At 42.8% G+C, this 26,227-nt stretch overlaps 1 protein-coding gene across 4 annotated transcripts in view; it reads left to right on the top strand.

The window, feature by feature from the left end:
• WNT5B (Wnt family member 5B) overlaps positions 1–26,227 on the top strand; it is a 137,863-nt gene that overhangs the window by 46,349 nt on the left and 65,287 nt on the right. The window contains exon 1 of one of the 4 annotated variants that reach the window (XM_083700659.1): positions 1,832–1,951. The exons of the other annotated variants lie outside the window; for them this stretch is intronic. The gene's annotated coding sequence lies outside the window, so the exon portion shown is untranslated. Of the gene's footprint in view, positions 1–1,831; positions 1,952–26,227 lie in introns of those variants that run through there. 4 annotated transcript variants of the gene reach the window in all.

Genomic DNA, 26,227 nt, shown 5'->3' with positions numbered 1-26,227 from the left:
TTAAAAAAGACGGTAAAGAGCGAGGTTTTATGGAGAAGGAATCGATATTTCAGAAAGAGGTTATAAATAATGATATGAAAAATCTATCTAAAGTGTACAAAATGCTGCTAGACTGGAATCTGGCAGACGAAGAGGTTAAGTCGGTAATGATCAGTTGGGCAAAGGATGTGGGCCATAATATAGAATTCGAAGAATGGGAAAAACTATGGAAAGAGGGTTTAAAATTCACTGCATGTATGACGTTAAAAGAGAACACGATGAAAATGTTCTATAGATGGTATATGACACCGGTGAAATTGGCGAAGATGTATAAGACATGCAATAGGTGCTGGAAGTGTAAGGATAAGGAGGGCACGTTCTATCACATGTGGTGGGGCTGCGGGAAGGTGAAAGACTTCTGGGAAAAAATATATAATGAGTTAAAGAAGATTTTAAAATATACGTTTAGGAAGGAGCCAGAGGTCTTTTTGTTAGGAATGGTGGGAAAGGAGATTAAAAGAGAGGACTGTAAATTTTTTAGATACGCAATTACGGCTGCAAGAATGGTATTGGCCCAGAGATGGAGACAACAGGATATACCGACGGTAGAAGACTGGAGAACAAAATTGCTAGAGTATGTAGAGCTAGATAAAATGACAGGGAAGATCAGATACTTAAGAGACCAAAAGTTTATCGGGGACTGGGAGAAATTTGTAGAGTATCTGGATAGTATAAGTAAAGGACAGATGACGCTTAAGGGATTCAAAGAAGCACTGTAAAAAAGCAGCAAGTATTGTCTAAAGGGAATAGGAGGAAAAGAGATAAATAATGTCAATACAAGTTTGAGGAATGCGTAAAGAATGTGATGAACACGGATGATTTACGGGACAGCTGAGGGAAGTTCAAAAGAGAAAGAAGTTAGGAAAACAATAAGAAATTATTATATATTTTTTGTTGTTGCTGTTGTTGTTGTTTTGTTCTGTGTTATGTTCGATGTACTATGTTTAATAATAAAAATTCATTTGAAAAAAAAAAAAAAAGATTCACACATCTTGGCTGTCTGGCTAAGCCCGAATAGGTGCCAACACTCTTCCTTCTTGCCTGTTTACCTGTCTAAATTTAAGCTCTTCAGTCGGTATTCTGTGTCCCTGGTTGACATGTGGTCAGGCTCAAGTTGTGGTTCTGGCTGCTGCTGCTGCTGCTGCTGCTGCTGCTGCTGCTGAAGCATTTCCTGGCCTGTTGTGGGCTGACCATGGTTGGTTGCTCACAGCTTTCCTCCAACAGATATAACTTAGATTGCTTCCCTGAGGATTTCGGCAAGCCTGTTCTCCCACTCTTATTTAGGCTCAGTTTACCTTTTACAAAAGGAGAAAATAAACCCTTGACAGTGCAAAATAAATACTAAACAGTTATCTGCCTCCAATTTGTGCTCTTTCTTTCTCTCTCTCTCTGTATGTGTGCCTAAACAAATACAGCACAGTGGGACCTGGAATCATCCCACATACCATTTGAGATCTATGGCAACTTGTGAACCAAGTCTGATGATTCCAAAAGAGACCTTGAGAAAATTCTCAAAGGGAGTAATGTTCCTTTTTTTTCATGATCCACCACCAGCACTTAAGAGCTGAGGCTTGGCAGCTGTTTGACTCTGTGCCTATCATTTTGTAACTTGAGATTTTGTTTCCTTGTGCTGATTGTAGCTTTTGAGTTTAGTGGGCAAACCTTTACTGCTACTTCAAGGAAAATGTAAATGTTTCTCTGCTTAGATCTTCTGTTTCCTGGAGAACACAGCAACTATGTGTTTCTATTACTGCAGTCTGCCATGTGGGATAAGCTGTTTGATGCCTAGTCTGGTGTTGTGGTTAATGCTATGAATTGGCAATGAAGGCTAAAGCTGCTGGGAGTTGGACTCTAGTGACATTCGTGGGGGGCCACATGTCCCCCCCACCCTGCCTTACAATAATTCTGTAAGGTAAGAGAGTATTCATGTCACTATATTGCAAGTGAGTAGACTGAGGCTGAGAGAGTTACTTGCCTAAGGCCACTAGTGAATTAATTGCAGAGGCAAGCTTCTAACTGGGACAAACTGGGACTTTCTGATTCACAACTCAGTCTCTTAACCATCATGCTACACCAGCTCACAACTATTAATAGGCATCTACTCCTCCATGTATTTGTCTGATCCCCTTATCAAGTCTTCTGTGCTTGTGGCTGTCGCAATATCTTGCAGGGGAAAAGTCCATAAAATAATTTTGGATCCTCTTTAGAGCAGGGGTGGAGAAACTTTTTCAACTTGAGGACCACATTCCTTTGTTGGCAACATGCCAGGGGCCAGTAGTGGGTGGTGTCAGAGGCAAGAGTGGGTGAAGCAATGGCTGTGACTCTTACTTTGTATAGTAGACCTCTTTTTAGCCATGCAAATGCCATTGGTTTCTGTATCGTCACACACATCTCTTCATCCAGGCAAGCAGCAGTCATTATTGCTGTTCAAGCACATATTCCAGTTGGGCAAAAGCTCTTAAAGAAGGCACAGGGAACAGCCAGGAAGTGATGTGGCCTGGGCAGAATCCCAAGAACTGGATTGAGAGGCCTGGCCCTTGAGCCTGAAGTTCCTCACTCCTCTTGTTTTAGAAAAATCCCTGGGTTGGGTACCCAGGAACAGTTTTTTAAAATAGAGAAATCCTCTGAAACTCTTTGGAAAGTTTTCTGCACTGGAGCCAAAGCTAATAGCAGAGCACTAGTGTAAGGATTATTAGGGTGTTAGTGTGAAAGTGTCACACTCAACCAGGTTCCTATGCCATGTTGTGGCATTAGGATGGAATCCTACTGAAGTCATGCTGTATATTGCATGGTGTGCATTTCAGGATAGCATAACAACCACTTCGAAGAAAGGATTAACACCCATGGAGCACGTTGTACCTCCAGATGCAGACACTACTACCAAAAGTTCTAGTGACAAATTTAGTTTCTTGAGATGATAAGTTGTAGGGTGTCCATGGTGCACATAATGGTGTTAGTTTTGCTTTATATGTTTGGGTGTTTTTTTTGTTCTGGGGGAGGGACCAAAGCTCAATGGTACATATGCACTTTGTATATAGAAGGTCAATGGGACGCAGGTGGCGCTGTGGGTTAAAGCCTCAGCGCCTAGGACTTGCCAATCGAGGTCGGCGGTTCGAATCCCTGCGGCGGGGTGCGCTCCCGCTGCTCAGTCCCAGCGCCTGCCAACCTAGCAGTTCGAAAGCACCTCCAGGTGCAAGTAGATAAATAGGGACCGCTTACCAGCGGGAAGGTAAACGGCGTTTCCGTGTGCGGCTCTGGCTCGCCAGATGCAGCTTTGTCACGCTGGCCACGTGACCCGGAAGTGTCTCCGGACAGCGCTGGCCCCTGGCCTCTTGAGTGAGATGGGCGCACAACCCCAGAGTCTGTCAAGACTGGCCCGTACGGGCAGCGGTACCTTTACCTTTACCTTATATAGAAGGTCCCAGATTCAATCTCTGGCATGTCCCAGTTAACATGTCTGGGAAAGATCTATTTCCGGCTGACACCTTGGAGAATCGCTATTGATCAGATTAGATAATATTGAACTCAACTGACCAATTGTGTAACACAGTGTAAAGCAGCTTAATTTGCTTCTTTCCTTCTCATTGTAATTTATGTTATGACACCGAAACCTGTTTATTGTCTAGTCGTATGGCTGTAAGGTAGGCAGTATACCTGCGACATCTAATGTAATCAGAGCAGTTCCACATGCTATAGTTGCTGTGGGAAGCACCTGTACTGTACAGTGTTTGCTGCAGAAAACATGTAAAATGTGGCCATCATATGCATTTGCACACCTATCTCAAAATCACTGTGTATGTGTCTCGGAACCTCAAATGGGGGCAGCTTTAGATGTTACAATTGCTCTGTAAAACATTGGTGCTATGTTGGTGTTTCCTGCAGTTGCACACATGCAAGATGTGAGCATTACACACCCACCCACACAAAATTGCCTGGGAACTTTGAGTACACAGGAACTGACTGACTTGGATTTGTTGCTGTATAACATGTGAAGAAGCCCTAAATATTTAGGGGGGAAGAAAAATACCTGATTTCATTGTTTTAGATATGGACCTGTCTAATTGTGCCCTGTATGCTGAGATGTAGCAGCTTCCTCTTCCCAGTTTTTCAGTGAGTTTCTATTTGACAAATACTATCTCCCATGGGCATAGCCAAAGGGGGCAGGAAGGGGCAGCCCCCCAAATAAATAAAAATCAATAATTAAATGAGGTTCTGCCCACCTGTAACATAAAGCCTGCCCCCCTAACAAAAATCCTGGTTACACCCACGCTATATCCCACAGTAGCTCACGTCAATTAAAATAAAAGAATGTCAGGCCCTGCTCTCAGATAGGTTTACAAGCTAAGAAGACAAGACACAAAAGGGAAGGAGAGTGAGGGGAAAAGGTATTTAATTTAATTTAAATATTTAGAAACCACACTTCCATATAAAATATCACAATACAGAAATGGAGATCAGTTTGACAAAGCCAGAACAACATAGTAAACTGCAAGCAGGCATTTTTATCCAATCTGGACTGGACTGGTATTTCCTTGCTAATGTTTTTGATTGGGTAAAGGTGATGCAACTATCTTGTGGCCCTTATCCTTTTGGCCAGTGGTAAAATGACTTTCTTTTTGCCTTGGAAGTCCCAGAATAATTGGAACTGAGTGGGTTGGGGTTTTTGTTGGCAGGGATGGGAAAGTCAAGAACCCTTCAAACTGCTTTTTCTCTTGCTGATAACTGAGGCCAGGCAGGCATTTCCTGTCCCAGAGCCAGATTTTCATATAGTTTCCCCCAAAGTTCACCATGAAAACTACTGTCTCAAGAGCCAAAAAGCTAGCATCTTGACCTCCAGATGCCAGAAATCCCCCAAAGCAATGTCATGTCCAGGTTGAGTTGGACCTAAGCAAATGTTAAGTTTAAGAGTGGCTTTGGATGTTGAGAAATGCCACCTGCTATATGTGAAATCCTGTCTGTGTTCAACTGGCAGCACTTAACAATCACATTTTGAAGGGGAAGTTGTACAAGAGCACTTGTGCAGGCCGTGCTTGTACAACGTAAGTTCCTCTTCAAATGTTTCAAAAAGTGCTGCCAGCCAATTCAGAAGACACTAGACATCTAGCTGGCAGCACATCTGGAGTTCTCTGAGTGTCATAATGTTGTTTGTGTACTGCTGCAGTATTGCAGCTGAAGTGGATATCTAGTCAATTGTACCACAGCCTGATGATTGTCATCTTGTGGCAACATGAAGATGGGGTTCTGCATGTTTATTTTAATGTTTTGATGAAATTGTTTTATTGTGTATTTAATTATGTGGGGGTTTTTGTAATCGGTTGTATACTTGTGAACCGCTTAGAAACCACCTTGGCAATTAATTGTTATATGAGTGAGTGAATGAATGAATGAAGTAATGTCGGCAATGACAAGAATCCTTCATTTTGTTGCAGAGCAAATCTGCAAGGCATATAAGCAAATAACTGCATCTGTAACCTGACTCCATCAGTCAGTTACTCTAAACTCATTTAGGGAACAGAAACTTCTGACCTTTATGTGTTCAATCAAAACTAACCACACCAGGTGAAATTTCAGGTACCATATACTTACAACAAGAGATTTGGATCAAGTATTACTTGACTAGAATAGTAATGTTGGGTCCCAAGCAAGGTTCCTATGGGGAAGATGGTGGGACTTAAAAAGGTACAATTAAGCAGATAGGAAGTGAGAAAAATGTGCCATACACTGCAGTTGAGTGATTTTGCGTCAGGGTTGTATTATTCCAAAACTGCTGAACGTTTGCTTGCCTCGCTGTTGGTCTCATGTGTGATTTGGGCACTTGACTTACAGCCCTGAATGCTGTTACAGTGGTACCTTGGGTTAAGTACTTAATTCGTTCCGGAGGTCCGTTCTTAACCTGAAACTGTTCTTAACCTGAAGCATCACTTTAGCTAATGCGGCCTCCTGCTGCTGCCGTGCCACCGGAACACAATTTCTGTTCTCAGCCTGAAGCAAAGTTCTTAACCTGAGGTACTATTTCTGGGTTGGTGGAGTCTGTAACCTGAAGCGTATGTAACCCAAGGTACCACTGTAGTTCAAAAGCCTCACTTTTTGTCTTACAAGTTGCTATGCCTGCCTGCAAATAAGAACTTAGGGTAACATGTGCAATGCTGCACAAAATTAAGGTGTTAGAATTGCATGGCAGAGATGCTACTTGGAATTAGCCATTTTTTATAAGATCCATGTCCTGTCATTTGTCACTAGACTACTGCAGTCTTCTGCTCTGTAATCCACCATTGTTTCACCTTGCCCACCCCCCTCAGACCCAACATTGGCTTCTTCTGTCCACTCCCAGATCAGGCACAAGCTTTTCATATTTATCTTTAAAACCCTCCACAGACATGCAACTCGATCCTTATCTCTTAGCTATTGTGTGCTGCTGACACATCCCTGCCTGTGACCTTTACTTTTCCAGTTTCATGACTCTCACTTATCCAGAGGTTTCCTGCTCCCTGAAAAATGTTTCTGCCTTCCCACTCTGTATGCCAGGAACTTCCTCCAAATCCCTCTTAAGAACTCACCTGTGCTGCAAAGCCTTTGGAACAAGCCCCTAGTTCCAATACCCTGAAGTCACAATTTAAGTAAACATATATTCTTCCCCTATTTATCCCTACCTCCATTTCCCTCTGTTGTTTCCCTGTTTTCACATTATGAGCCTCTTGAGGACAGGGACCTGCCAAGTCTGTCCTTTTACAAAGCACCATGGTGCAATGTGAATGAGTAGGGTTGTCATATTCCCAAAACTGAAAATCCGGACAAAGTTGTTGAGCTTTAATAAAATTAAGTGCCTTCACTCTGTTCCCCTCACTCTCACCCCTTCCCATGATGTTTGTACAGTTATTGAGCTTGTGGAACCTTGAGCATGAGGAACCTTGAGCCCCCGCAAATGTTGCTGAGCTCCAACTCCCATCTGCCCTGGCAAGCATGGTCAATGACCAGGGATGATGGAAATTGTGACCTAGCAACATCCAGAGGGCAAAATGTTTCCCACACCTGATGATAAACTGTGCATAGCTACTGCTGCTGTCAGGGCAGAGGCCCAGGGCCCCACTTTGCAGAATGGGTAGGCAGGCCACCAAGTGCAGCTTACCACATGTTGAAGTAAGTAAATACAGATTTTCATTTGTATCATGTCTCATCTATTTTCAGTGCCAGGGCTTCACCCTGGAACATGTGAAGTCACCATGAGTGAATATGTATTGCTGAACAGGTTCAGAGTTTCCTTTACCATTTCCTTTACCATTGAGCAACTGTAGAGAGCCTCAACGCGTCCAGGGTTACAGTGGTATTTCCAGGTAGAAACCCTGAGCATCACTTTTGGAACATAAGCCTTCTCCTTTAGGGCTCATCCACACTTTCGTTTGTCCTGTCATTTCTAGGCATGAGTCTGATAGGTTTTTATTTTCTCCTGTCACTTCACCCTGGAAAACTTGCTGGTTACTGCTGAATCAGAACAAATGTCATTTGGGATTCTGTGGATTGATGCAGTAAACAGCAGGTTTTCCCGGGGAAAGCAGCGAGAGAAAAGGAAAAACCTATTGGACCTGTTCCTAGAAATAACAGGAGAAGCAGAAGTGTGGACAAGCCCTACATTTCAAAATTAAGCCTCGGGCCAGGTCCAGTTTTATTCTTAAAAAGCCTGCTGCAGGTTCTCTTCATACAACCCCAAAAGACTGAAAACTCTGTAAGTGAGCTATGGTCTCAGTTTTCATCAGCTTTATAATCTTATCAACTTTAAAAACAAAACCAGATGATTAGCCAATTTATTTAAATTCCTTGCTAAGAGTTGCTCAACCTGCTGTGCCTCTCACTGCACTTTGGGAAGGCTGTCCAGAGCTAAATATAGCGGAGCTTTCTCTGGTCTGCACTGTGGGTCAACATGTCACTCAGTAAAATTTACATGGAAAGTAAGGTGGGCAGCCAGCTCTTATTTTCAGCCTTAGGATTGTGTGTGCTGGTAAGTCAGCTCTCCCCAGATTTCATATTTAGACCAGCAGCTTATTTTTTCAAGGGAGACTTCCAAGCCTTGTATGTCTAAACACACACAATATTTACTGTCGCTAACTATGAAATATATAAACTGTTGGATTTCCTTTCCACCACTACTTTAACACTCATATCCGGAAGCCAAATTAAAAGTGGTGGGACAGATAGTTAAAATGCATGTCTGCCCCGTTCATAAATAGATAGTATGGGGAGGTCTGCTCTTTATGTAAAACTCATCCTACCCTTCTCTCACGGTACTTTGTGTCGCTTAGTTGCTTTAAACCATGTTTCCTCAACATGATACCCTCTAGAAAAGGCCAGCCCAAGAAATTTTGGCACTATTTCCTCCTGCCAGGGAAGAAGTGGTCAGGGTAGATCTACATCATGAACAAAGGGAGAGGGGGAGAAAAATAGGATCAACAATGGGATCTGTTGCCCAGGGTGGACCCTGTCGCCTGAGATAGTCTTCTCACCTCACCTCATGAGCTGATTTCCCCCAAACCACATGCACCTGCTCCACATCTGATATAAACATTAGTGTGAGCACATGAGCACATGGGTTTGTCCAAAAGGCTCATGGTTTGTTCTGGAGACATAAAGCACAAATCCACATTCTGGTGACACACTAACCAAACATGGCTTAGCCCAGAGTAGAGCAAAATGTCTGACTAGGAGCAAAGCAGTCATGATATCCTCTTCGGGAGTCCCTATACTGGCATGTTCAAACTAAGCCATGGTTTCACTTAGTGTGACATGCGATCCAGGTCACACTATCCCACTTCTCCTAGTTTTTTACAAGGTTTGTAAGCAAGCAAGCAAATGGGGGAACTTCTGCCATTTCTACTTTCCAGTGAATATATTCTTTTCAAAATTCTCAATTGTATAGACCAATTCATTAAGAATAAATTTGTTACCCATGTCTGCTAAATGAAACCTCTCTGTTCAGAGACCGTATATATCCAGTTGCTGGAGACCAACAACAAAGGTTGCCCATTGTTTTCATGCTTTGTCTTCCAGGGCATCTGGTTGGCAATTAGCTGGAAACAGAATGCTAACTAGATGGACCTATGATCAGATCTAGTGGAACAGTTCTTTCATTTTTGCTTTCCAAAGTTTAAGTCGGGTTCAATGGCCATTTTGAATTGCCCACCAAGTTGGATGGCATTAAAAGGGGGTTCAGCAAGTTCATGGAGGATAAGACTATCAATGACTGCTAGTTATGATGGCTGTGTACTATACCTCCAATATCAGAGGTAAAATGCTTCTGAATACCTGTTGCTGTGAATCACAAGTAGGGAGAGTGCTGTTGTGCTCAAGTCCTGCTTGTGAGCTTCCCATAGGCCTCTGCTTGGTCACTATGAGAACAGGATTCTGTACTATCTGGGCCTTGTTCCAGCACATTTTATGTACCCTTTATCGCACTGATGGGAAGCTGTCGTGAGAACCTCAGTCTGGTGCTTCCTGGGTGGTTCATGGTGATCTAGCAGTTTGAGATCTACTGACACCCTTGAAAGTGATGAATTTCAGAAGTATCAGACTGAACTGGAAAGGATCAAGGGAATATTAATATGTGTGCTGGGTGGGGAGACTCTTTATCTCTTGGTAAAGCTGTGGGAATAAGAAATCTCCTTTAGAGAAGGAGGAATGTTGTTTGGACTGACATACTTGGAGTTACCTAATTTAGATGAAACTTGAGACACTAAAGATATGGGGGACATGAAACTGGACCTTACACTCCCATCCAAACAATCTACTTACGGTAACTGTAAAGCCATGCAAATTGTGCCATCTCTTAATATTGTTGATAGGTTTGTTCTTAAATAATATTAGCTGGTACTTGTGCTAGAGATTTCGTCAAATTTTAATTCAGTTTTCAAACTAAGGCAGAGTTTCTCAGACTTTTCAAAGTTGTTATTTGTTTTATTTTATTTAATAATATTTTTATATGGCTTACATTAAAAGAAATCTTGAAGTGGTTTACAAAAGAAACAGTTTGCAGAAGTGTTACTGGTGACCCTCCCACCCCTGGATTTTTTTTCCAGCCACATATCCTGAGACTTGAAAATACAGTGATTGCCTGTTAAAAATTACTGCATTACTAGAAAGTCAATAGGTAACTTAAGAATAATACTGTAATTTGGTTTACTATACATATTATATTTGAAGTTTAATTCTGTGTGAAAATAAACTTTTTGACCTGGTACACGGCTGGGTGTGTTTCTTGTGATTTCTCAAAAAAAACAGCACCCTAGCCTGCAACCTGCTTTGGGTCACAAACCCACTGATTGATAATCTCTGAATTCAGGACTAGAAAGGCTATGTTGGTAGAATAACCCTATCTGGATCATGGACAAGTTTAAAATCCCCAAATGCCTTAAATATGCTTGCTAAACCACACCTTGACAGATGGACTCAGAACAGTTGCTCAGATCTCAAAACCATACTATGGCAACCTCCAATAAAGAAAGATGCCTGCACAAAACATCAGCTGAATGAAGGTTAGAAAAACTCAGCTTAATTACAAATAGTTTGAAAGCATCAGTAAGTATGAAGGAATCTGCGTTGTTCTCTTATGCAGCAGCCTCTGGCTTATAAAGGGATGTGATGCTGCCCAGGCAAGTTCTATGGATGTGTGGCTTGCTGGTTCCACAAGAGGCAGACTCCTGTCATCTGCTCTAGCTTTGATTTCTTACATTCTAAATTGTGCTGAAGAAGACTTAATTATTACTGAGGCATGAGCATTCAGGATGGGGAACCTGTGGTCCTCCAGATGTTGATGGACTCCCATCAGTCCCAGCCAGCATGGATGCTGCTCAGTGATGATGGGAGTTGTAATCCAACAACATCTGGAGGACCACAGGTTCCCAACCCATGACCTAGGGACTCTTGTTCTGATTCATCAGCAGTGCTGGCTCCAGGTTTTGGGAGACCGCTGGGCAAGGTGCCCTCAACAAGCTCCCCTCTTCTCCAAGGCATCATTGCCCCTTCATTTGCCTTCTCCCTCTGAACCCAATCTGAATAGTTGTCCTGGGAAAAGTGGGTGGAGGTTTCTCCATCTCCATTGGCTTGATTACAGAAGAGGGCAGGTGAACAGGCAGCAACAGCAAGGGGCAGGAGTTGCAGGGCCAAGAGGCACCAGAGGGTGTCAGTGTGCCCCCAGCAGGGATATTCACTTTAACATGTGCTGTACTGTACAGTGCCTATCTGTGATGCTGACCCTGTCCAGTGAGAGAATTCCTTATATCTTTAGTCCAAGGGTAGCTAAAACATTAGGACCACAATAGAAATGGACAAATGCAGCCTATTTATTACATTAGAACTTGTGCTATGTGTAACCAATGAGTTGCTTGCTAATTAATAAGCTGTATGGAGTATGATTCATGTTTGTCTTTACACAGCACAGTTTTTGGTTTCTTAGTGACTTCAGCGTTCATACTCCATGGTCAACCCATTATCAACAGGGCGCCTTTCAGTCCTGAGTTATACCGTATATGGGTAATGCAGTACCATGTATGGAATAATTTGAGAGAAGGTATATCCAAGTGCTCATTGTACAGCTTGGGAATCACTGCTAAGAACCGCTCTTTCTCAAAGACCCTCCCTTTTCCTTTGGGTTTTGTTCTCTTGACTCATTGTGTTTCTTTCGTCACTCATCATCTAAGTCAGGGTGGAAGGGGCTACCCAGTCTATGTAAAAGCTTCCAAGGAATGCCCATGAGCCTGCAGGAAGTGGCTTTGTGCTGCTTGGGTGGGTGACTCAGCTGGCGGTGGCTTTTACCCCCCTGTGTTAATACTGACTCAGCATCCATTTGTGGAATTATATAGACCCTGTGCTGCTGGAGCCCTCCCTTTCAAATAGTAAATAAAACTAGGGATCAGGGCAATTAAAATTCCAAGGGTGTTTTGTGACCTGGCCAGATTCCAAGATGAATTATAGCTCTAAATGCTTTCTAAAGCTTTTAACAAGATAATAGTTTGGGGAGGGGAATCTTTTTATACTGCATTGTGCTGCACTGTGTGACTGCTACCATTTGACATCCCAACAAGCAACAACAAATAAAAGTGTCCTCTGTAATATGAGAGCAGTTTTGAAATTGGTTATTTGCAGGCTTTGTGATATCTATATGGACAGTACGATCAAGACGTCAAGGTGCTTGCGTGTGGTTAATAGTCTTAGAATTCAATGTTCAGCAATCAAAATCCTTGGTGCCTGGAACTGATATAGGAGAAATATGATTTTTCTGGTTCAGTTTTGTTGTTCTGGCTGTGTATTTTATATTCTTGTGTGTCAACCACTCTGTGGTTTTCTAAATTAAGAGCAGTACTGATCTAATAAATAAAATAGACCCCCATTGTCAAAGGACTGGGGGCGGGGGGGGGGGAGATATTCTGTATTGCAGCCTTGGCCAGCAGGTGATCTCCAGTTACCGGTATTTAGGACTACAACTCCCATCAGCCTCAAGAAGCATTGGTGCCCTGGAGAGCTTGTGAAGTCTGCTGTAGTGAGTAAAGAGAGAACATATTCTCTGCTGCTTATGCAGAGAACATGGGATTGCCACACTTATAATTCAGGAGTGTATACTGCTAAGTGGGACGCGGGTGGCGCTGTGGATAAAAGCCTCAGCGCCTAGGACTTGCCGATCGAAAGGTCGGCGGTTCGAATCCCCGCGGCGGGGTGCGCTCCCGTTGCTCGGTCCCAGCGCCTGCCAAACTAGCAGTTCGAAAGCACCCCCGGGTGCACGTATATAAATAGGGACTGCTTACTAGCGGGAAGGTAAACGGCGTTTCCGTGTGCAGCTCTGACTCGCCAGAGCAGCGATGTCACGCTGGCCACGTGACCCGGAAGTGTCTCTGGACAGCGCTGGCCCCTGGCCTCTTAAGTGAGATGGGCGCACAACCCCAGAGTCTGTCAAGACTGGCCCGTACGGGCAGGGGTACCTTTACCTTTTATACAGCTAAGTGGAATGTTACATAGTTTTTTTTCTAATAAACACTTTGTAATGCATCTGTGTTCAATGGGAAGGATATCTCTGGGGCTTAAACCATCAATTGCTAGAGGCTGCAACTGAACCTCATCAGCTAACTGAAACCCTGACTATTTTCATATGTACTGTTTTTGAGTCTTCCTTCTGTTCTTAGGGTGTATATATGTAAGTCAGCAATGCAAATTAAAATGAACTTGTATATTTTGCAAAAAAAATCTTAAATTAAAGCTTATTTAATCATGTTTTTAAATTGATTGATTTCAACCTTGCTGCCAGTTTTATGCCACACAACAGATCTATTTTATCAGAAGTGCATTTTTAACCTCTCCCTCCTCCTTCATAATTTGTTCTGTTGAGTTGTACATGTCTATTGTGTTGTTATTATTATTAAACTCTCCCTTTGGTTATTATCAACATAATATTACATGCTATGTTTTAATTTATTTCATTTATATCCCACCTTTCCTCCAAGAGCCTCATGGTGGAAGGGCAGGAGAATAAATAAATTGCATGAAGAAGCCGCATGCTCCATTGACTTCCATGTAGATGGGCTGCACTTTCAAATGTTAAAAAATCAGCTAAATTTTGCACCTGAAGTAAAACTCAAGATACAGCAGGGATTCCTGTTTTCAGTGCTGACTTTCCCTCTCCAGGCTCCTCAGCCACAGGCTCAAGTAACACATGCACACTAAAGATATCCCAAAGCATTTTTCTAGAGCCCCCACTTTAATCTATCTATCATCTATCTATCATCTATCTATCTATCATCTATCTATCTATCTATCTATCTATCTATCTATCTATCTATCTATCATCTATCTATAGTATATCATCTATCTAGTTTTATTTATTAAATTTGTATACCACCCTTCATCCATAAATCTCAGGGCAGTTCACAATGTAAAATGCAATATAATGTAAAATGCAATATAAATACATAACGAAAATAAAAACCGCAAACCGATAAACCTCCCTTTCCCCCACCATCTTTATACATTTATATAAAAATATGTACCTTGTTTGTTTGTTTTATCTCAAGGTGGTTTTTGGGGAAAAGTTAATTCACAGTTACATTTCTGGGATAGTGAAGGGGAAATTGTTTGTAAGCACTTCTGAACTGTCCTTGCCATCTCTAACCTATTTAACACTCACTTTAAAACAACTACAGCACCAAACTATATACAGGGTTCCCTGGCCTTGATGTATCAAATGTTCCTGCGGGCATCAACAGAAAGACCAAATCACATTATTATTTTTTAGAAAAGTAGTCATCATGAGGAGCACTGTCACTTTGATTTAATAGCATTTTGCCTAAAGGATTCCAGTATGGTTTGCCAACATATATTCAAAAGAGGCCATTAAGCTGCTCAGATGTCTGAAGCCCTAATAATGACAGTAATCTTATTCCTATCACTTTACTGGCAAGACACTGTCTCAAACTGTGTCAGTCATTTCTAGCATGTTTGTAGATACACTGCTGACCACAGGTATACAACGACTTCCAAATGGCAGCTGGTTTTTAGCAGAGGTCTTGTTTTGAATCATTTCCACACCTCCTGCCTCCAGATGGGACGGAGCCACCAAAATATTTCAGTGTGTTCAAACTGCAGTAAATTTGTCAGCACAGATCTGAATATAATTTCTATGTAGGTGATAATAGGTCACTGTGGTCTGGGATGTTCTGGACAGATGCAAGTTGAATCTGCTTCAGGGTTGCTAAACCATAATAAACACCAGTGTCCTTGGAAAGAAAGTGAAGTAGAATGCTCTCCACAATGCAGTTTAGGAAAAACTTTGCAAGGCAAAATATAATTACCACTGCAGGCATTTGGCCTTCCTAATGATCACTCCTCTCCACTCATCCCAGCCATGAAAACTGACTCTAGTTCTCATGACCGCAGGCGGTCAAGTGTCCTTATTTCTCTTCTGAATGAGAGAGACCACTTCCTAGCTTCATTCTGTAGCCCTGATTCAGGTCTGACTCAGAGAGGAAGCTCAGGCACCAGTTAAGTCAACTACATCATCACTTCCCCTACCGCCCCCTTAAGTTTAACTTGGCCACTTAGCAAGATCTTGACTTGAGGCAGCCAGTTAAAGCAAGATAACAAAAGAGCAACACACAGTGATGGCAGAGTTGGTTGGGTTCTGTTGTTATTTTCTTTAATAATTGGGTCTTGGGTTGAACATCTCTCAAATGTAAAACCTTCACAGAATTGGCAATGACTGTATAGTTTAAAAGTCCCTGTTTGGCCAGTGCTGACTACACGCTTACACAATTATCCCTGGCCTGGAAAAAGATCTAAACCACAATGGCTAAGTATAGAGGTTTCTAAAATATCTTCATATATACAGTGCCTGAATACACAAACACAACCAGCCTCTCTTCTGCCTACAAGAGCAATATTTTCCATAGGATTCATATTGACATAGGTTTTGCCCCTGCAGTCCTGCTTATCTACAAAAATAAAGCCTCTACCATTGCATGCCTGTCCTGAACCCCACATCATCTCTGTCTGAAACCCAATATAAGCAGTGGGTGGCTTCTGCCAACCCCATCTAAGGTGTAAAAACAAGCGCTTTCCTCCTCCCTGGTTCAGTAACTTTTAACAGGGGCTCATTTAAAGATAATATATAGTAGCTTCAAAATACCATAGTCTGAAAATACAAATAATAGGATTCACACATCAAGATTTCAGAGAATCAAAATAGAATTCATCAGAAACAAATGTATCTCAGTATTGCAGTTGATTGCAGGCTGAATGCAAGTCGGCAGTGTGACGTAACTGCAAAATGAGCTAATGCTATTCTGGACTGCATTAAGGATGGTAATAAAGGTGATCAGGGATGTGGGAAAGACGTTTTGTAAGGAAAAGCTAAAGGAATTGGGTATGTTGAGCCTGGAAAAAAAAGACCAAGGAAAAAGAAATGGGGGAATCTTGGTTTTGGTCAACTGAAAAATACCGAAGACCTGGATTCTAAAGACCTGCTCTTTCAATTTTAAATAAGAACATGTTACTAGCCCCTCTCGTCTCCATTTGAAATGTTTGCAACTAAATGTCAAAATAGAAGAATCCTGTTGTAACTTTTTTTTAGACTTTAAATTCAGTGGGTTGCATCCAGACTCATCCAGACTAAAGTTGAATTTATGTTCCATTAAAATTAATGGAACAAGTTTCAGTCCTGATGTAAGTCCCGTTGATTATGTTGAGATCTTAGCGCAACTTACTTGGGCTGCAATCCTTGCCATGCCTACTCAGAAATATGTCCCACTGAATTCAGTGGTGCTTACTCTCAGCTAAGTAGGGTTAGAATTTCAGCCTAAGTCTAGATTCAACCCAATATATTTAAAATTAAGCATCTCTGTGAAAACATGCCTCCCCACCCCCCTTAATTTACTCCAGTTGCAGAATCTGAATGGTCTGACTGCAACAACTTTTTAAACAACTTTTTAAAAATGCTGAATTCCAGATCTGGCAGGTTATATTTTGTAATGAAAACTGAGCTCCTTTAGACCTCTGTTACTTTCCTGCATGTTTAGTTCTGCGAAAGTACAGATGGGTCCTTTGAGGTTTGTTTGTGGTGAGACACACATCCCTAAGTGCATAACGTAATTCGGCTGGATCTTGGCCAAGGGTGGAGATGGCATATGATTAGATCTCTGGATAACTGTCAGAGACTGGAGTTAACCTGAGCGGTGAGTCCCTTAGCTGCAAACAAGCTCAAACCTCCATTCACCTAGCAAGAGCTGTGCTGCACATGAGCAGCTTGCGTGCCTGTATCGTTTCTCTTGCACTATGCCTTTTGCACAAATGGACACGTAACCTTTTCCAAAGCTTGTGGTTTTGCAAGCAGCACTTTGTGTGTGCATGTCTGAATGAGCGAGATGCATAACATACTGTATTAAGCACTGAGAATAGCATCTTGGCCCATCGGCAGTTCCCATACTGTGGGAGTGGTGATCTGAATTCAAGCCCAGGTTGTGTGCCTTAAGGAGCAACACCTGGGTTTATGCTTGAGCTGTGAGTTTTCCCACAGACGTAGGTGGTACTTGGATGTCTCTCCTCTCTGTGCTATTATGGTGCTTCCCTCAGGAATGCTATGGCCATGGGTTATAAATACTGGCATCAAGTCAGGACAGGGGAAATCCACCCAGGTTTTGGATAATGAGGCCTTCTTCTCCCTCTTTGTGGGGCCCGCAGACATCTATGTATGTTTTTGTGGTTGACAGAGCTCTGAATATGGGAACTTCTGTTTTCCTCAGTAAGGAGCAAGCCTGCTGTGAGCAATGGCTCACATAAATACAGTATTTATTTACTAATTTTTACATTATTTATGGGGGAGATCTGAACTCTGCCTCAGCATCAGTCCCCATCTGTAATATCTAATAAATAATCAAACAAACCTAAGAAATAAATAAGTTTAAAAATATTTTAAAATGTGTTGGGGAGGGTGGGTTTATTGGCTGTTTTTTATTATTATGTATTTTTTGTTTTTATATTATGATTTTATGTTGTAACCACCCTGAGACCTGCAGGTACAGGGCAGTATACAAATCTAACAAATCTTACAGGGTTGTGGTAAGGATTACAATTAGATAATACATGTGTAGTGTTTTGAACATTTGAAAGTGCTCCTATCATCATCATCATTCCTGTCTTCCTGACTATATTTTGTTGTCTCTTCCAATGTTGGCTTTTTTGTTATATCCAGTCATTATTCCACTTGACTTACTAGCAAGCTGGATTCTGCAGAGTGAACACCATCAGGGTTTGAAAAGCAAGTAAACTTCAGAGCCAGCCTGATAACATTTTGGGGTTGGTTTGTTTTTTGCTAGTGACCGCAACCTTGGACTAGCCAGGCTCTACCTTGGCTCTCTGCCCATTTCCTTTCCCCATGACTTTATCTCCATGCCAAGAACAGCTGTACCTGCTAAGTATTTGCATGTCAAGATGCTGTTAAAACTCCAGGAACAGGCCAGTTAAAAATCTGGCAACCCTCACTTCAGCCAGTGGCCTCTTTAAACTGGAGCTCTGACTTCTGTTCACTGGAGATAGAGAAGTGAGGCAGTTGAAGCTAGGATGCTCCATTTCTCAGCTGCAGTGAAGGAGGGTTCTTGCTGAATCTGTTTAAAAGCAGCATAGATCAAAACACAAAGAGGGGATAGAAAGGGAGGAGAAGAGCACTAAGCGCCTCCCATTCTCTCCTGATAATCCTTTAAAAATAATTGCAGCCCCAAACTTCTGGCCTCCAGCAAATTTTCCACTCCATTAGAGGCTTTTGTGAAACTGGGGAAAGAAACCCGCAGACTTGCATATTGTGGTGTTGCCTGAAACTTCCAGCTGGGATTTTTTTCCATCAAAAGGGGATTTTAGTAAAACCATTATAAGGGGCTTAGCCACAGAAAAGCATCTGAGCTGTGAGACAGGGGTAGATTAGCATCAATGGGCTTGTTTTTTGGCACTGCAGACAAGGGAAGCTGCACATGTGAATTCCCTATACTGTAGTGGGTTGCCTTCTTGCCAGGTGAGTGACTGGGGTGCACTGACATGCATATCCTGCAATGGAAGGGAACTAAGAGTGTGTGATGGTTCAGACAGGTTTCCTGGTCATGGGACAGAAGCCATTCCCTTCTGGACCCTGTTTTAACGCCCTGAGTAAAAATAACAGGACACTTGCACCACACTGATATGTATATATTGCTGGGACTTTGAGCGCTTATTCAAATCATGGGTAGGAATGTTAATTAACTGTTGAATTTAAACCATCCAAAATAAAGTTAGGTCTTCAGTGGGAACACTAAGTCCCCTTCTAATGTTACCTATGCAGATCAATAAAAAAATTGCATAACACGCAAATTTGCAGTATGCTTTTTTTCCTGTTGTTTTAATGCATGCCCTTCTAAAATGTGTTTGGGGGTTATTGGCTTGTTGTTGTTTTTATTTTGTTTATAGATTTCGTGGTTTTATATTCTGATTTTATTCTGTGAACTGCCCTGAAACCTGTGGGTATAGGGCGGTATATAAATTCAATAAATAAAAAAAATGTATGGGATTCTAGGTCTGGTGTTTTATGGTTAGTTTCTTTAAAAAAGAACCATAACTCTTATGTCAATTTATATATGGAAACTAGAGCGAAGGCTGCACTGGATGCTGTAAACAGCCATGAATGTCCAGCAGTACTCTAGACTAGTCTCCCTTTAATGCTGATTCCCCCGAGATATAGAGCTATAGCTGGATCTTCTGGAAGAAGAAACTAAATCAGATTTAACACCCAATTGCTACAAGGAAAGCACAACCACACAGTAAGACACTTCCCGAGTTCCTGTTCCAACAGTGCTCATGAGAATGTACTCTGTCATTTTGGAAATATGCTATTAAAGTGTTTTATATATTTGGAGCTCTATAGTAACTTGCTAGGCTTTTAGGCCATTTCATGTTTTGGATAATGTAGGTTTGCCCAAGGTTAGGGAAAGTGTGGCCCTCCATGATGTTGTTGGACTACAGCTCCCATCATCCCTGACTGTTGCGTCTGGAGATTTATCTCTCTTTCTGGATAGTATTAACAAAACTTCACAAAGCTCTCATATGTAGATTTATTGACGATAATCAAGGCACATGTAGAAATATTATTCACATTCCAATAGGCTGTTCTGTGGCTCTGAATGAAGATGGTTAGAAGCTTTTTATGAAGTTCTCTGTGGAGCTCACGAAGTGAGTTCACCCTTCTTCTTGGGTTTGCCATAACTAGACTGCCACAAGATTACAAAGAAGTAAGGGAGATATTTTCCTGCTCTCTGGCAAAGCCAATAAAAAGTGGAATATTGCTGTGCCTACATTTCCCAACGTGCCTTGGGGTCTAAAAAGGGGCAGCATTGTTATTCCTTCTACCTAATACTAATACACACATTTGCTATCCCTAAATAACTGAACTCTGTGGGGGCAGACCACTGACCACTGTCTGTCCTGGCTGGGGCTGATGGTTGTGGGTGCCCAACAACATCTGGAGGACCACACATTCCCTCCCCGTGCTCTCACCTATGAATTATCATTTCTCAATAACAATTAGTCTTTGCCACAATGCGTTGTACTATTTTTGCTGTAATATATTGTGGCTTCCAAATTATAGAAGCAGTTATAATGCCAGAAATCCTTTTATAGCCTTACGGCATTTTCCTTTAAGTCAGGGGTGGGGAACCTGTGGCTCTCTACACTACAGCTCCCATCATTCCAGGCTGTTACCCATGCTAGATGTGAGTCCCAACAGCATCTGGTTCCCCAGCCCTGTTTTAAATTAACCTAGCTTCTCAGGTATGCACATAGCTGAGCTGAACTGGTAATGTAGGCAGTGTGACTTTTATGCATGTGTGGCATAAAATAAAAGGTATGCTGTCTGAAAGCCCAGGGGATTAAAACCTTGCTGTAAGGAAAGCCAGCGTTTACATGCATTTGTCCCCCACTCCCGCTGGCAGAGGTTGAACCGGGAGGAGCCTGAGGTTTTCCTTTTTGGCAGCTAATCTCTTGCAGGTGTGGTTTACAGACATATGTATGAAAGGGAAATATGCCATCTTTGGTATTAGGAAGGCTGTGTTAGAGCAGCAAAATTTTAGGGTCCTGCACTCTGTTCCAGGCGCTGCTTCAAACAGTATGACTTTAGGCTAGTCTCTCTGCTTCTCTGGCCTTGTGCTTAGGATGGTGCTACCCTGCTTTGTAATGTGCTTTTAAAAGCCAGAAAGGGAAAGGATTAGATGGATAATACTAATGCATTGCTAAAGGCTATCCTCCTTGTAGTTCTGCTTTGTTGGAGAAGCTAGGTTAAAGGCACTTCAATGCTGCCTTCCCCAACTTGGTGCCCTCCAGATTTATTGAACTAACTACATGCAACTTTAGCAGCTCCATTAGCCAGCATGGCCCATGGTCAAGAATGATGGAAGTCCAACATCTGAAGGGTACCCAGTTGGGGAAGGCTGCTTTAGTGACATTTAGTCAAATGTCCTGTTTACCAAACTGCAACCGCAGTGGTGTTATTTGATCGTCATGTTAATGTTTTAGTGTAGCTGTTATGATATTCTAAACACTGTACTGTCTTCTTTAGTATCATGTCACATGGTCTGTGACTGAGCATTGGTATTCAGCCAAGTTAAGTGGTTTGCTCCCTCTTCTGTCTCTGACATCATAGGAACTACTTGGGACATGATTGGTATGGCTCAGTTTCCATAGAATGTTGTGTATAATTTCCTACAGTTGCTCCTAAAGGCACTTTAATTCTCATTTAAAGGAAGGAGCTTGATGTGGGTGGATTCCAAATGTGATTTTTCCCAGAGCGGAGGCAGTTTGTGTGTTTGTGTGATGAGAAGTAACTCACTGGTCCAGTGTGGATGCAGCATTGTTGTCTCCCTTGTAAACCAGAGTTTGTGAAGCCAGACATGATCGCCCAGGTCTGCATACTCTGCCCCTCACATACCAGCCTTAGTGTGGGAATCCTGTCTTGTTTTAAGCTGGTTTTCCATTACATCTGAAAATTTGAAGCTTTGGTTTCATGTTGATTAACTAATCGGGATTTTATGTCAGGATCTGCTGTGTTTTTTGAAGCCAGCAATGTGTACATGCAACCAGCGATGGGAACCCTGTGGCCTCCTGAAGTTGCTGGACTCCAACTCCCATCATTCCTGACTGTTGTTACCTACTGGCTGAGCCAATGAGAGTTTGAGTCCTACAACATCTGATGGGCCACTGGTTTCCCAGCCCTGCTGCATGCTGTGCCCAGATGTGCACACATCAGATTCAGTCTACAACTGAAGGTATTCTTGGAGACAAATGTTTATACCAGGGATAGAGGATGTGTGGCCTTCTAGATGCTGTTGGACTCCAGCTCCCATCAGTCCCAGGCAGCAAGAACAAGTCAGGGATGATGGGAGGCTGTAGTCTGACAGTGTCAGAAGGGCCACAGGTTCCCTAGCCTTGATTTATACAGTGAAAGCTCTTTTAATTTTTTACTCAACAGGTCAGGGGTGAGGAACTGGCAATCCTTCATAACAATCAAAATCTGTAACCACTGAAGTATATTTATGAGATTTTATAAATATATTGCTTTTTAAAACCCTACAAATGATGCTCCTGAGGAATAAGAACAAGTAGTCTGCAAATGGGTGGGGGGTACTGACCTGCCCTACCTAGTACCCTAAAATGATGCTGTTGCTTCCTTGCAAGAACTAGAAAGTGTGCTGTGATGGTGGCATAGATTCACTCCAAGCCAGAACCCTCTTTTTGGCTGTCATGCTTTAAAAACCTAATGCTGCAATCATAGATATAGCTGGTCAGGATATAATAAATCACTATGAACTCAACGGGCTTAATTCTGAGTAGGCGTGGTTAACCAGGCTGTTTTTACACGTGACGCCAAAAGCGCGTTTTAGTCTGGAATGAATCGCTTGTGAGGATGGTTGGTGCGCCGCCAAAAAAAAAAAAAAGTCGAGAGTGTCGTTAAAAACAAACCACAACAAACAAACAAACAAACAAACAAACAAACAAACAAACAAACAAACAAACAAACAGAAAACGGTACATTCTCGCCAACGCGGCCTTTTACCGCCTTCGAGAGAAACCTATTTCAAGCGTCACTTGTGAAACCGGGCCCCCAAGCACGGCTTGTGTCGCCGGCCCCCAAACGGCGGGCAATGCTGCCGCCTACTGGCAAGGAAGGATCCCTGTAGCGGGGAGCTCGGTCTTCGCCAGCCGCGAGAGGGGCTGCTGAACGCAAAATTCCCGAAGTTGCCTCTGGCTGCAAACCACGAGGCAGGGGGGCGAAAGCAGAGCGAGTCGGCCAGAGCGGGAAACGGGATGCTCGGCTGGCCTGCCGGGGAGGCTGGCCCAATACTTTCTCCGCTTCGCCCTGCTTTGGATCCTTTTTCAGTTTAGTTCCTGTGCTTATTGCGCTCCATGCCCGGGCTGCGCGCGCCTTCCATGCAGAGCCTTCTCCTTTACAGGCTAGCGGACAATGGCATTCTCTCTCTCCCCTGTGTTTTGAAAGATCATTGTACGTAGCGTGGTTAAAGCGGTGCCTGGGGAGTTCTGCGCTGGCCCTGAACTCCGGGCAGTGATTGGGAAATTCAGACTCGCGTTTCCCAAGTGGGTAGGTGTGTCTCCCGCGGCCTCATTGACGCAGGCTGTGTGAGACCAGAGACCAACGCAGACTTTATGGCTTTAACACCAAGCCATCATTTCCCCCGCTTCTCCACCCACCCTTGCTTTGGTTTAACATGCAGCCTCATGAATTAAAATAGTTTTCAGTTTTCAGTTAATAATCTGCCTTTTAAATAAATCAGATTAGCACATTACCCAAAACTCAATACATGTGCCTTTTTGATACCCTGAAAGATGACTTAGAATTCAAAAACAAAAGCTTCAATTTGTTATGCTGTAATGAAACGTGGAGACCCATCAAGTAAAAATTGATCATCACTGACAGAAATTGGCCCTACTGATTACCGGTAATTAGCAGCGCCCCAGTTATTTCTATAAGACTTCCAGCATGCAAAAATGAAACACTGTTTTAATCTCTAGCCTCAAAAACAACCTCATGAGATAAATCAAGGGGGTGAGAGGCCTTTTTTCCACAGCCAGAAAGGGAAACACAACCCTTTATGCTCAGTGCTACACTACTCTTACTTCACATCCTGTGTTAGGGGTTAAACTGCTGCTACTGCACGGAGAAGCCAAGAGGATATCTGGGGCACCAATGCTTTTAGAGAACCACAGAGTCTGAGAGATGGTAAAGGGGAGACTGGATCACCCAGCTCTTTGAAATTCAAGCATCTGTGCACGAACCAAGAGTTGTTCCACAGCACCTATTGCGAGAGCATAAGGCAGGGGGGTTGCCAATCTTTATAGGCCAGCGGGTATATTTGGAATTCTGAGAAAGTACTGTGGGTGCTAGTCACTAAATGGTTGCTGGGATGTGTGTGTGATGAATAAAAAATGGATGCCACACCTAAAAGAGCAGAAAAGAGGCAGGACTACAAGCAGCCACCCCATCAACGAGAAAGCCAACTACATCAGCCTGTGTCGCTCTGTCTCACACAGAGACAAGTTATTTGCACCTCTGTTCAGAACAGATGGGACGGAGGGTGTCCAATTCTGGCACCCAGTGAAATGTGGCCATGTTTAAGAGGGCTTGTTCAACATAGGAGAGGCTGGGCCAGTACAGACAGGAACTGCACAGGAAGAGCAAATGGTCTAATGATTTGTGGATGGGGGTGGGCATTTTCTGTGCACCATACCTAAGGGCTGTTCTACCACGCATCTGACTAGATGAGTCTTTAGGTAATCAAACATATAAAGACCAGTACCTGTGTTCTGTCATGCCTATCATTAGCAAGAGATAGAATCCATGGCGGAGATTGGCAGCTAGGAGGAGGCTTCATTTTAGAATGGCTTCCATTATATTATGTGTGGGCTAAAGTAAATGGTGTTGCAGTCAGCAGGACTTGTACTGCCTTTCCCAGCTGAAGCACATTGACAGCAATGTTTTCTGGAGATAGGACAGGACTTTTATTTTGTATTTCTTGTTAGAGCATGGAACCTCAGGCTTGGGGGCCAAATGCAGCCCTCCAAACCTGTCCCTCAGAACTCTCTCAAGGCCACACTTTGCATTCCAAATGTTTTGCTTGATGGGAAATATATAAATGGGTCATTTCACCCTGTTAATGCCCTGTGCTTTTTCTCAATGGAGGACAAAGAGGGATGTGTGAAAGTGTATAGAAACTAACCTATTGTATAAAGACAAAATGTTCACATGTTGCGCCACACACGTTTGTCTCTGGTCCCACCAACCACTGGCAGATGGCTCTCAGAAGAGAATATGGCCCTCAGGTTAAAAAAGTTTTCCCACCCCTAGATTAGACCAAGGATAGCAACAATTCTTCTTCTTCTTCTTCTTCTTCTTCTTCTTCTTCTTCTTCTTCTTCGGTGATCACTCATAGCTGAGTAAGATTGTCTTCCATAAACACAGTTTTATCAATGAGTCTGTAAGTGACTGTGGCCAATTCTGGACCCACACGTCCTTCCACAGTGGGGACATTGGTTCCTGGGCAGGAGTTGATCACAGGGTGGATTTGCCAAGTGTGCCTTCCTCTTAGCACGTTTCTCCCTTGCCTCCTGACTTCGAGTGTATTCAAAGTCCATGACACCTTTGGTAAAGGCTGTTCTCCAACTGGAGCGCTCGCAGGCCAGTGTCTCCCAGTTGTCAGTGTTTATACTACATTTTTTTTAGATATGTCACAAGTAGGTCTGTGCTTGCCTTGATCCTGCAAGCTGACTTGTTCCTTCCCTCCACAAGAATATACTTTTAGGGAACGGGAAAGTGGAGCTAGGGAGTTCTTCAGCAGAGCATTTTTTCACCACCAGAGACAAAGGCTACCAGTCCTAGAATCTCCAGTAAGACATAGATGCATTACATACTATTTCTGCTGGAGATTCTAGAACAGGTAGCCTCAGTCCTCACCAGGAAAGGACTCTCACAGCTGAAAGAATTCTCCATTGCCTTTGCATTCTCCAAAGGTAATTTATTGGGCTGGGGGCAACCTGGAAAGGGGAAGCTGGTGGTGGGGGAGGTATGTTCATTGTGAGTTTCTTTGAGTCTCTTTTAAAAGCTTGATTAGAACTTTCACAAAAAAAGAACAATTCCTAAGGGAGCAATGCTTGTGCATTTCTAGCAAAATATGTTGGTCTGGATGGATGTTGCTATCTGCTTTGTCGGGAGGGTCTGGCTTTGGATATTTGTGACTGGAAATGGATTCTGAACTCTGCCCATGCACAGCTAATTATGGAAATAATAGAGAGTGAAGGGATGTCATCCCAGAGTCCGGGCTGGGGTGCCTGGAAATACTTTATTTCCATTTATCGAGTGAAGCCAGCTGGTGCCCTGTGCGCATGTGCAATTATAAGAACTCCACAACAATTAGGCTCCGGCTTTTGAATGAGCGGCTCGGGGGCTGTAGTCCATAAATCACTCAGCCCATTTCTCAGCTGCGCCCTTCCTGTCAATATCTGTTACCAGTGACTGTTACCACCTGCTATCCTTCTTGAGCTTGCCTTCTGCTGTTGCCCTTCTATGCCATCTTCCTTCTGTAAACAAGTCCTATTAGGATTTGTTTTAAGAAGTTTTGGATTCAGCACATTATAAGTC

The sequence above is a fragment of the Podarcis gaigeae genome (genome assembly GCF_964106915.1).
Source record: "Podarcis gaigeae genome assembly, chromosome: 10".
NCBI classification, from domain to species: Eukaryota; Metazoa; Chordata; class Lepidosauria; order Squamata; family Lacertidae; genus Podarcis; species Podarcis gaigeae.
Note: the sequence above shows the minus strand (reverse complement) of the source record. Positions and strands in the feature narration are given on the sequence as shown.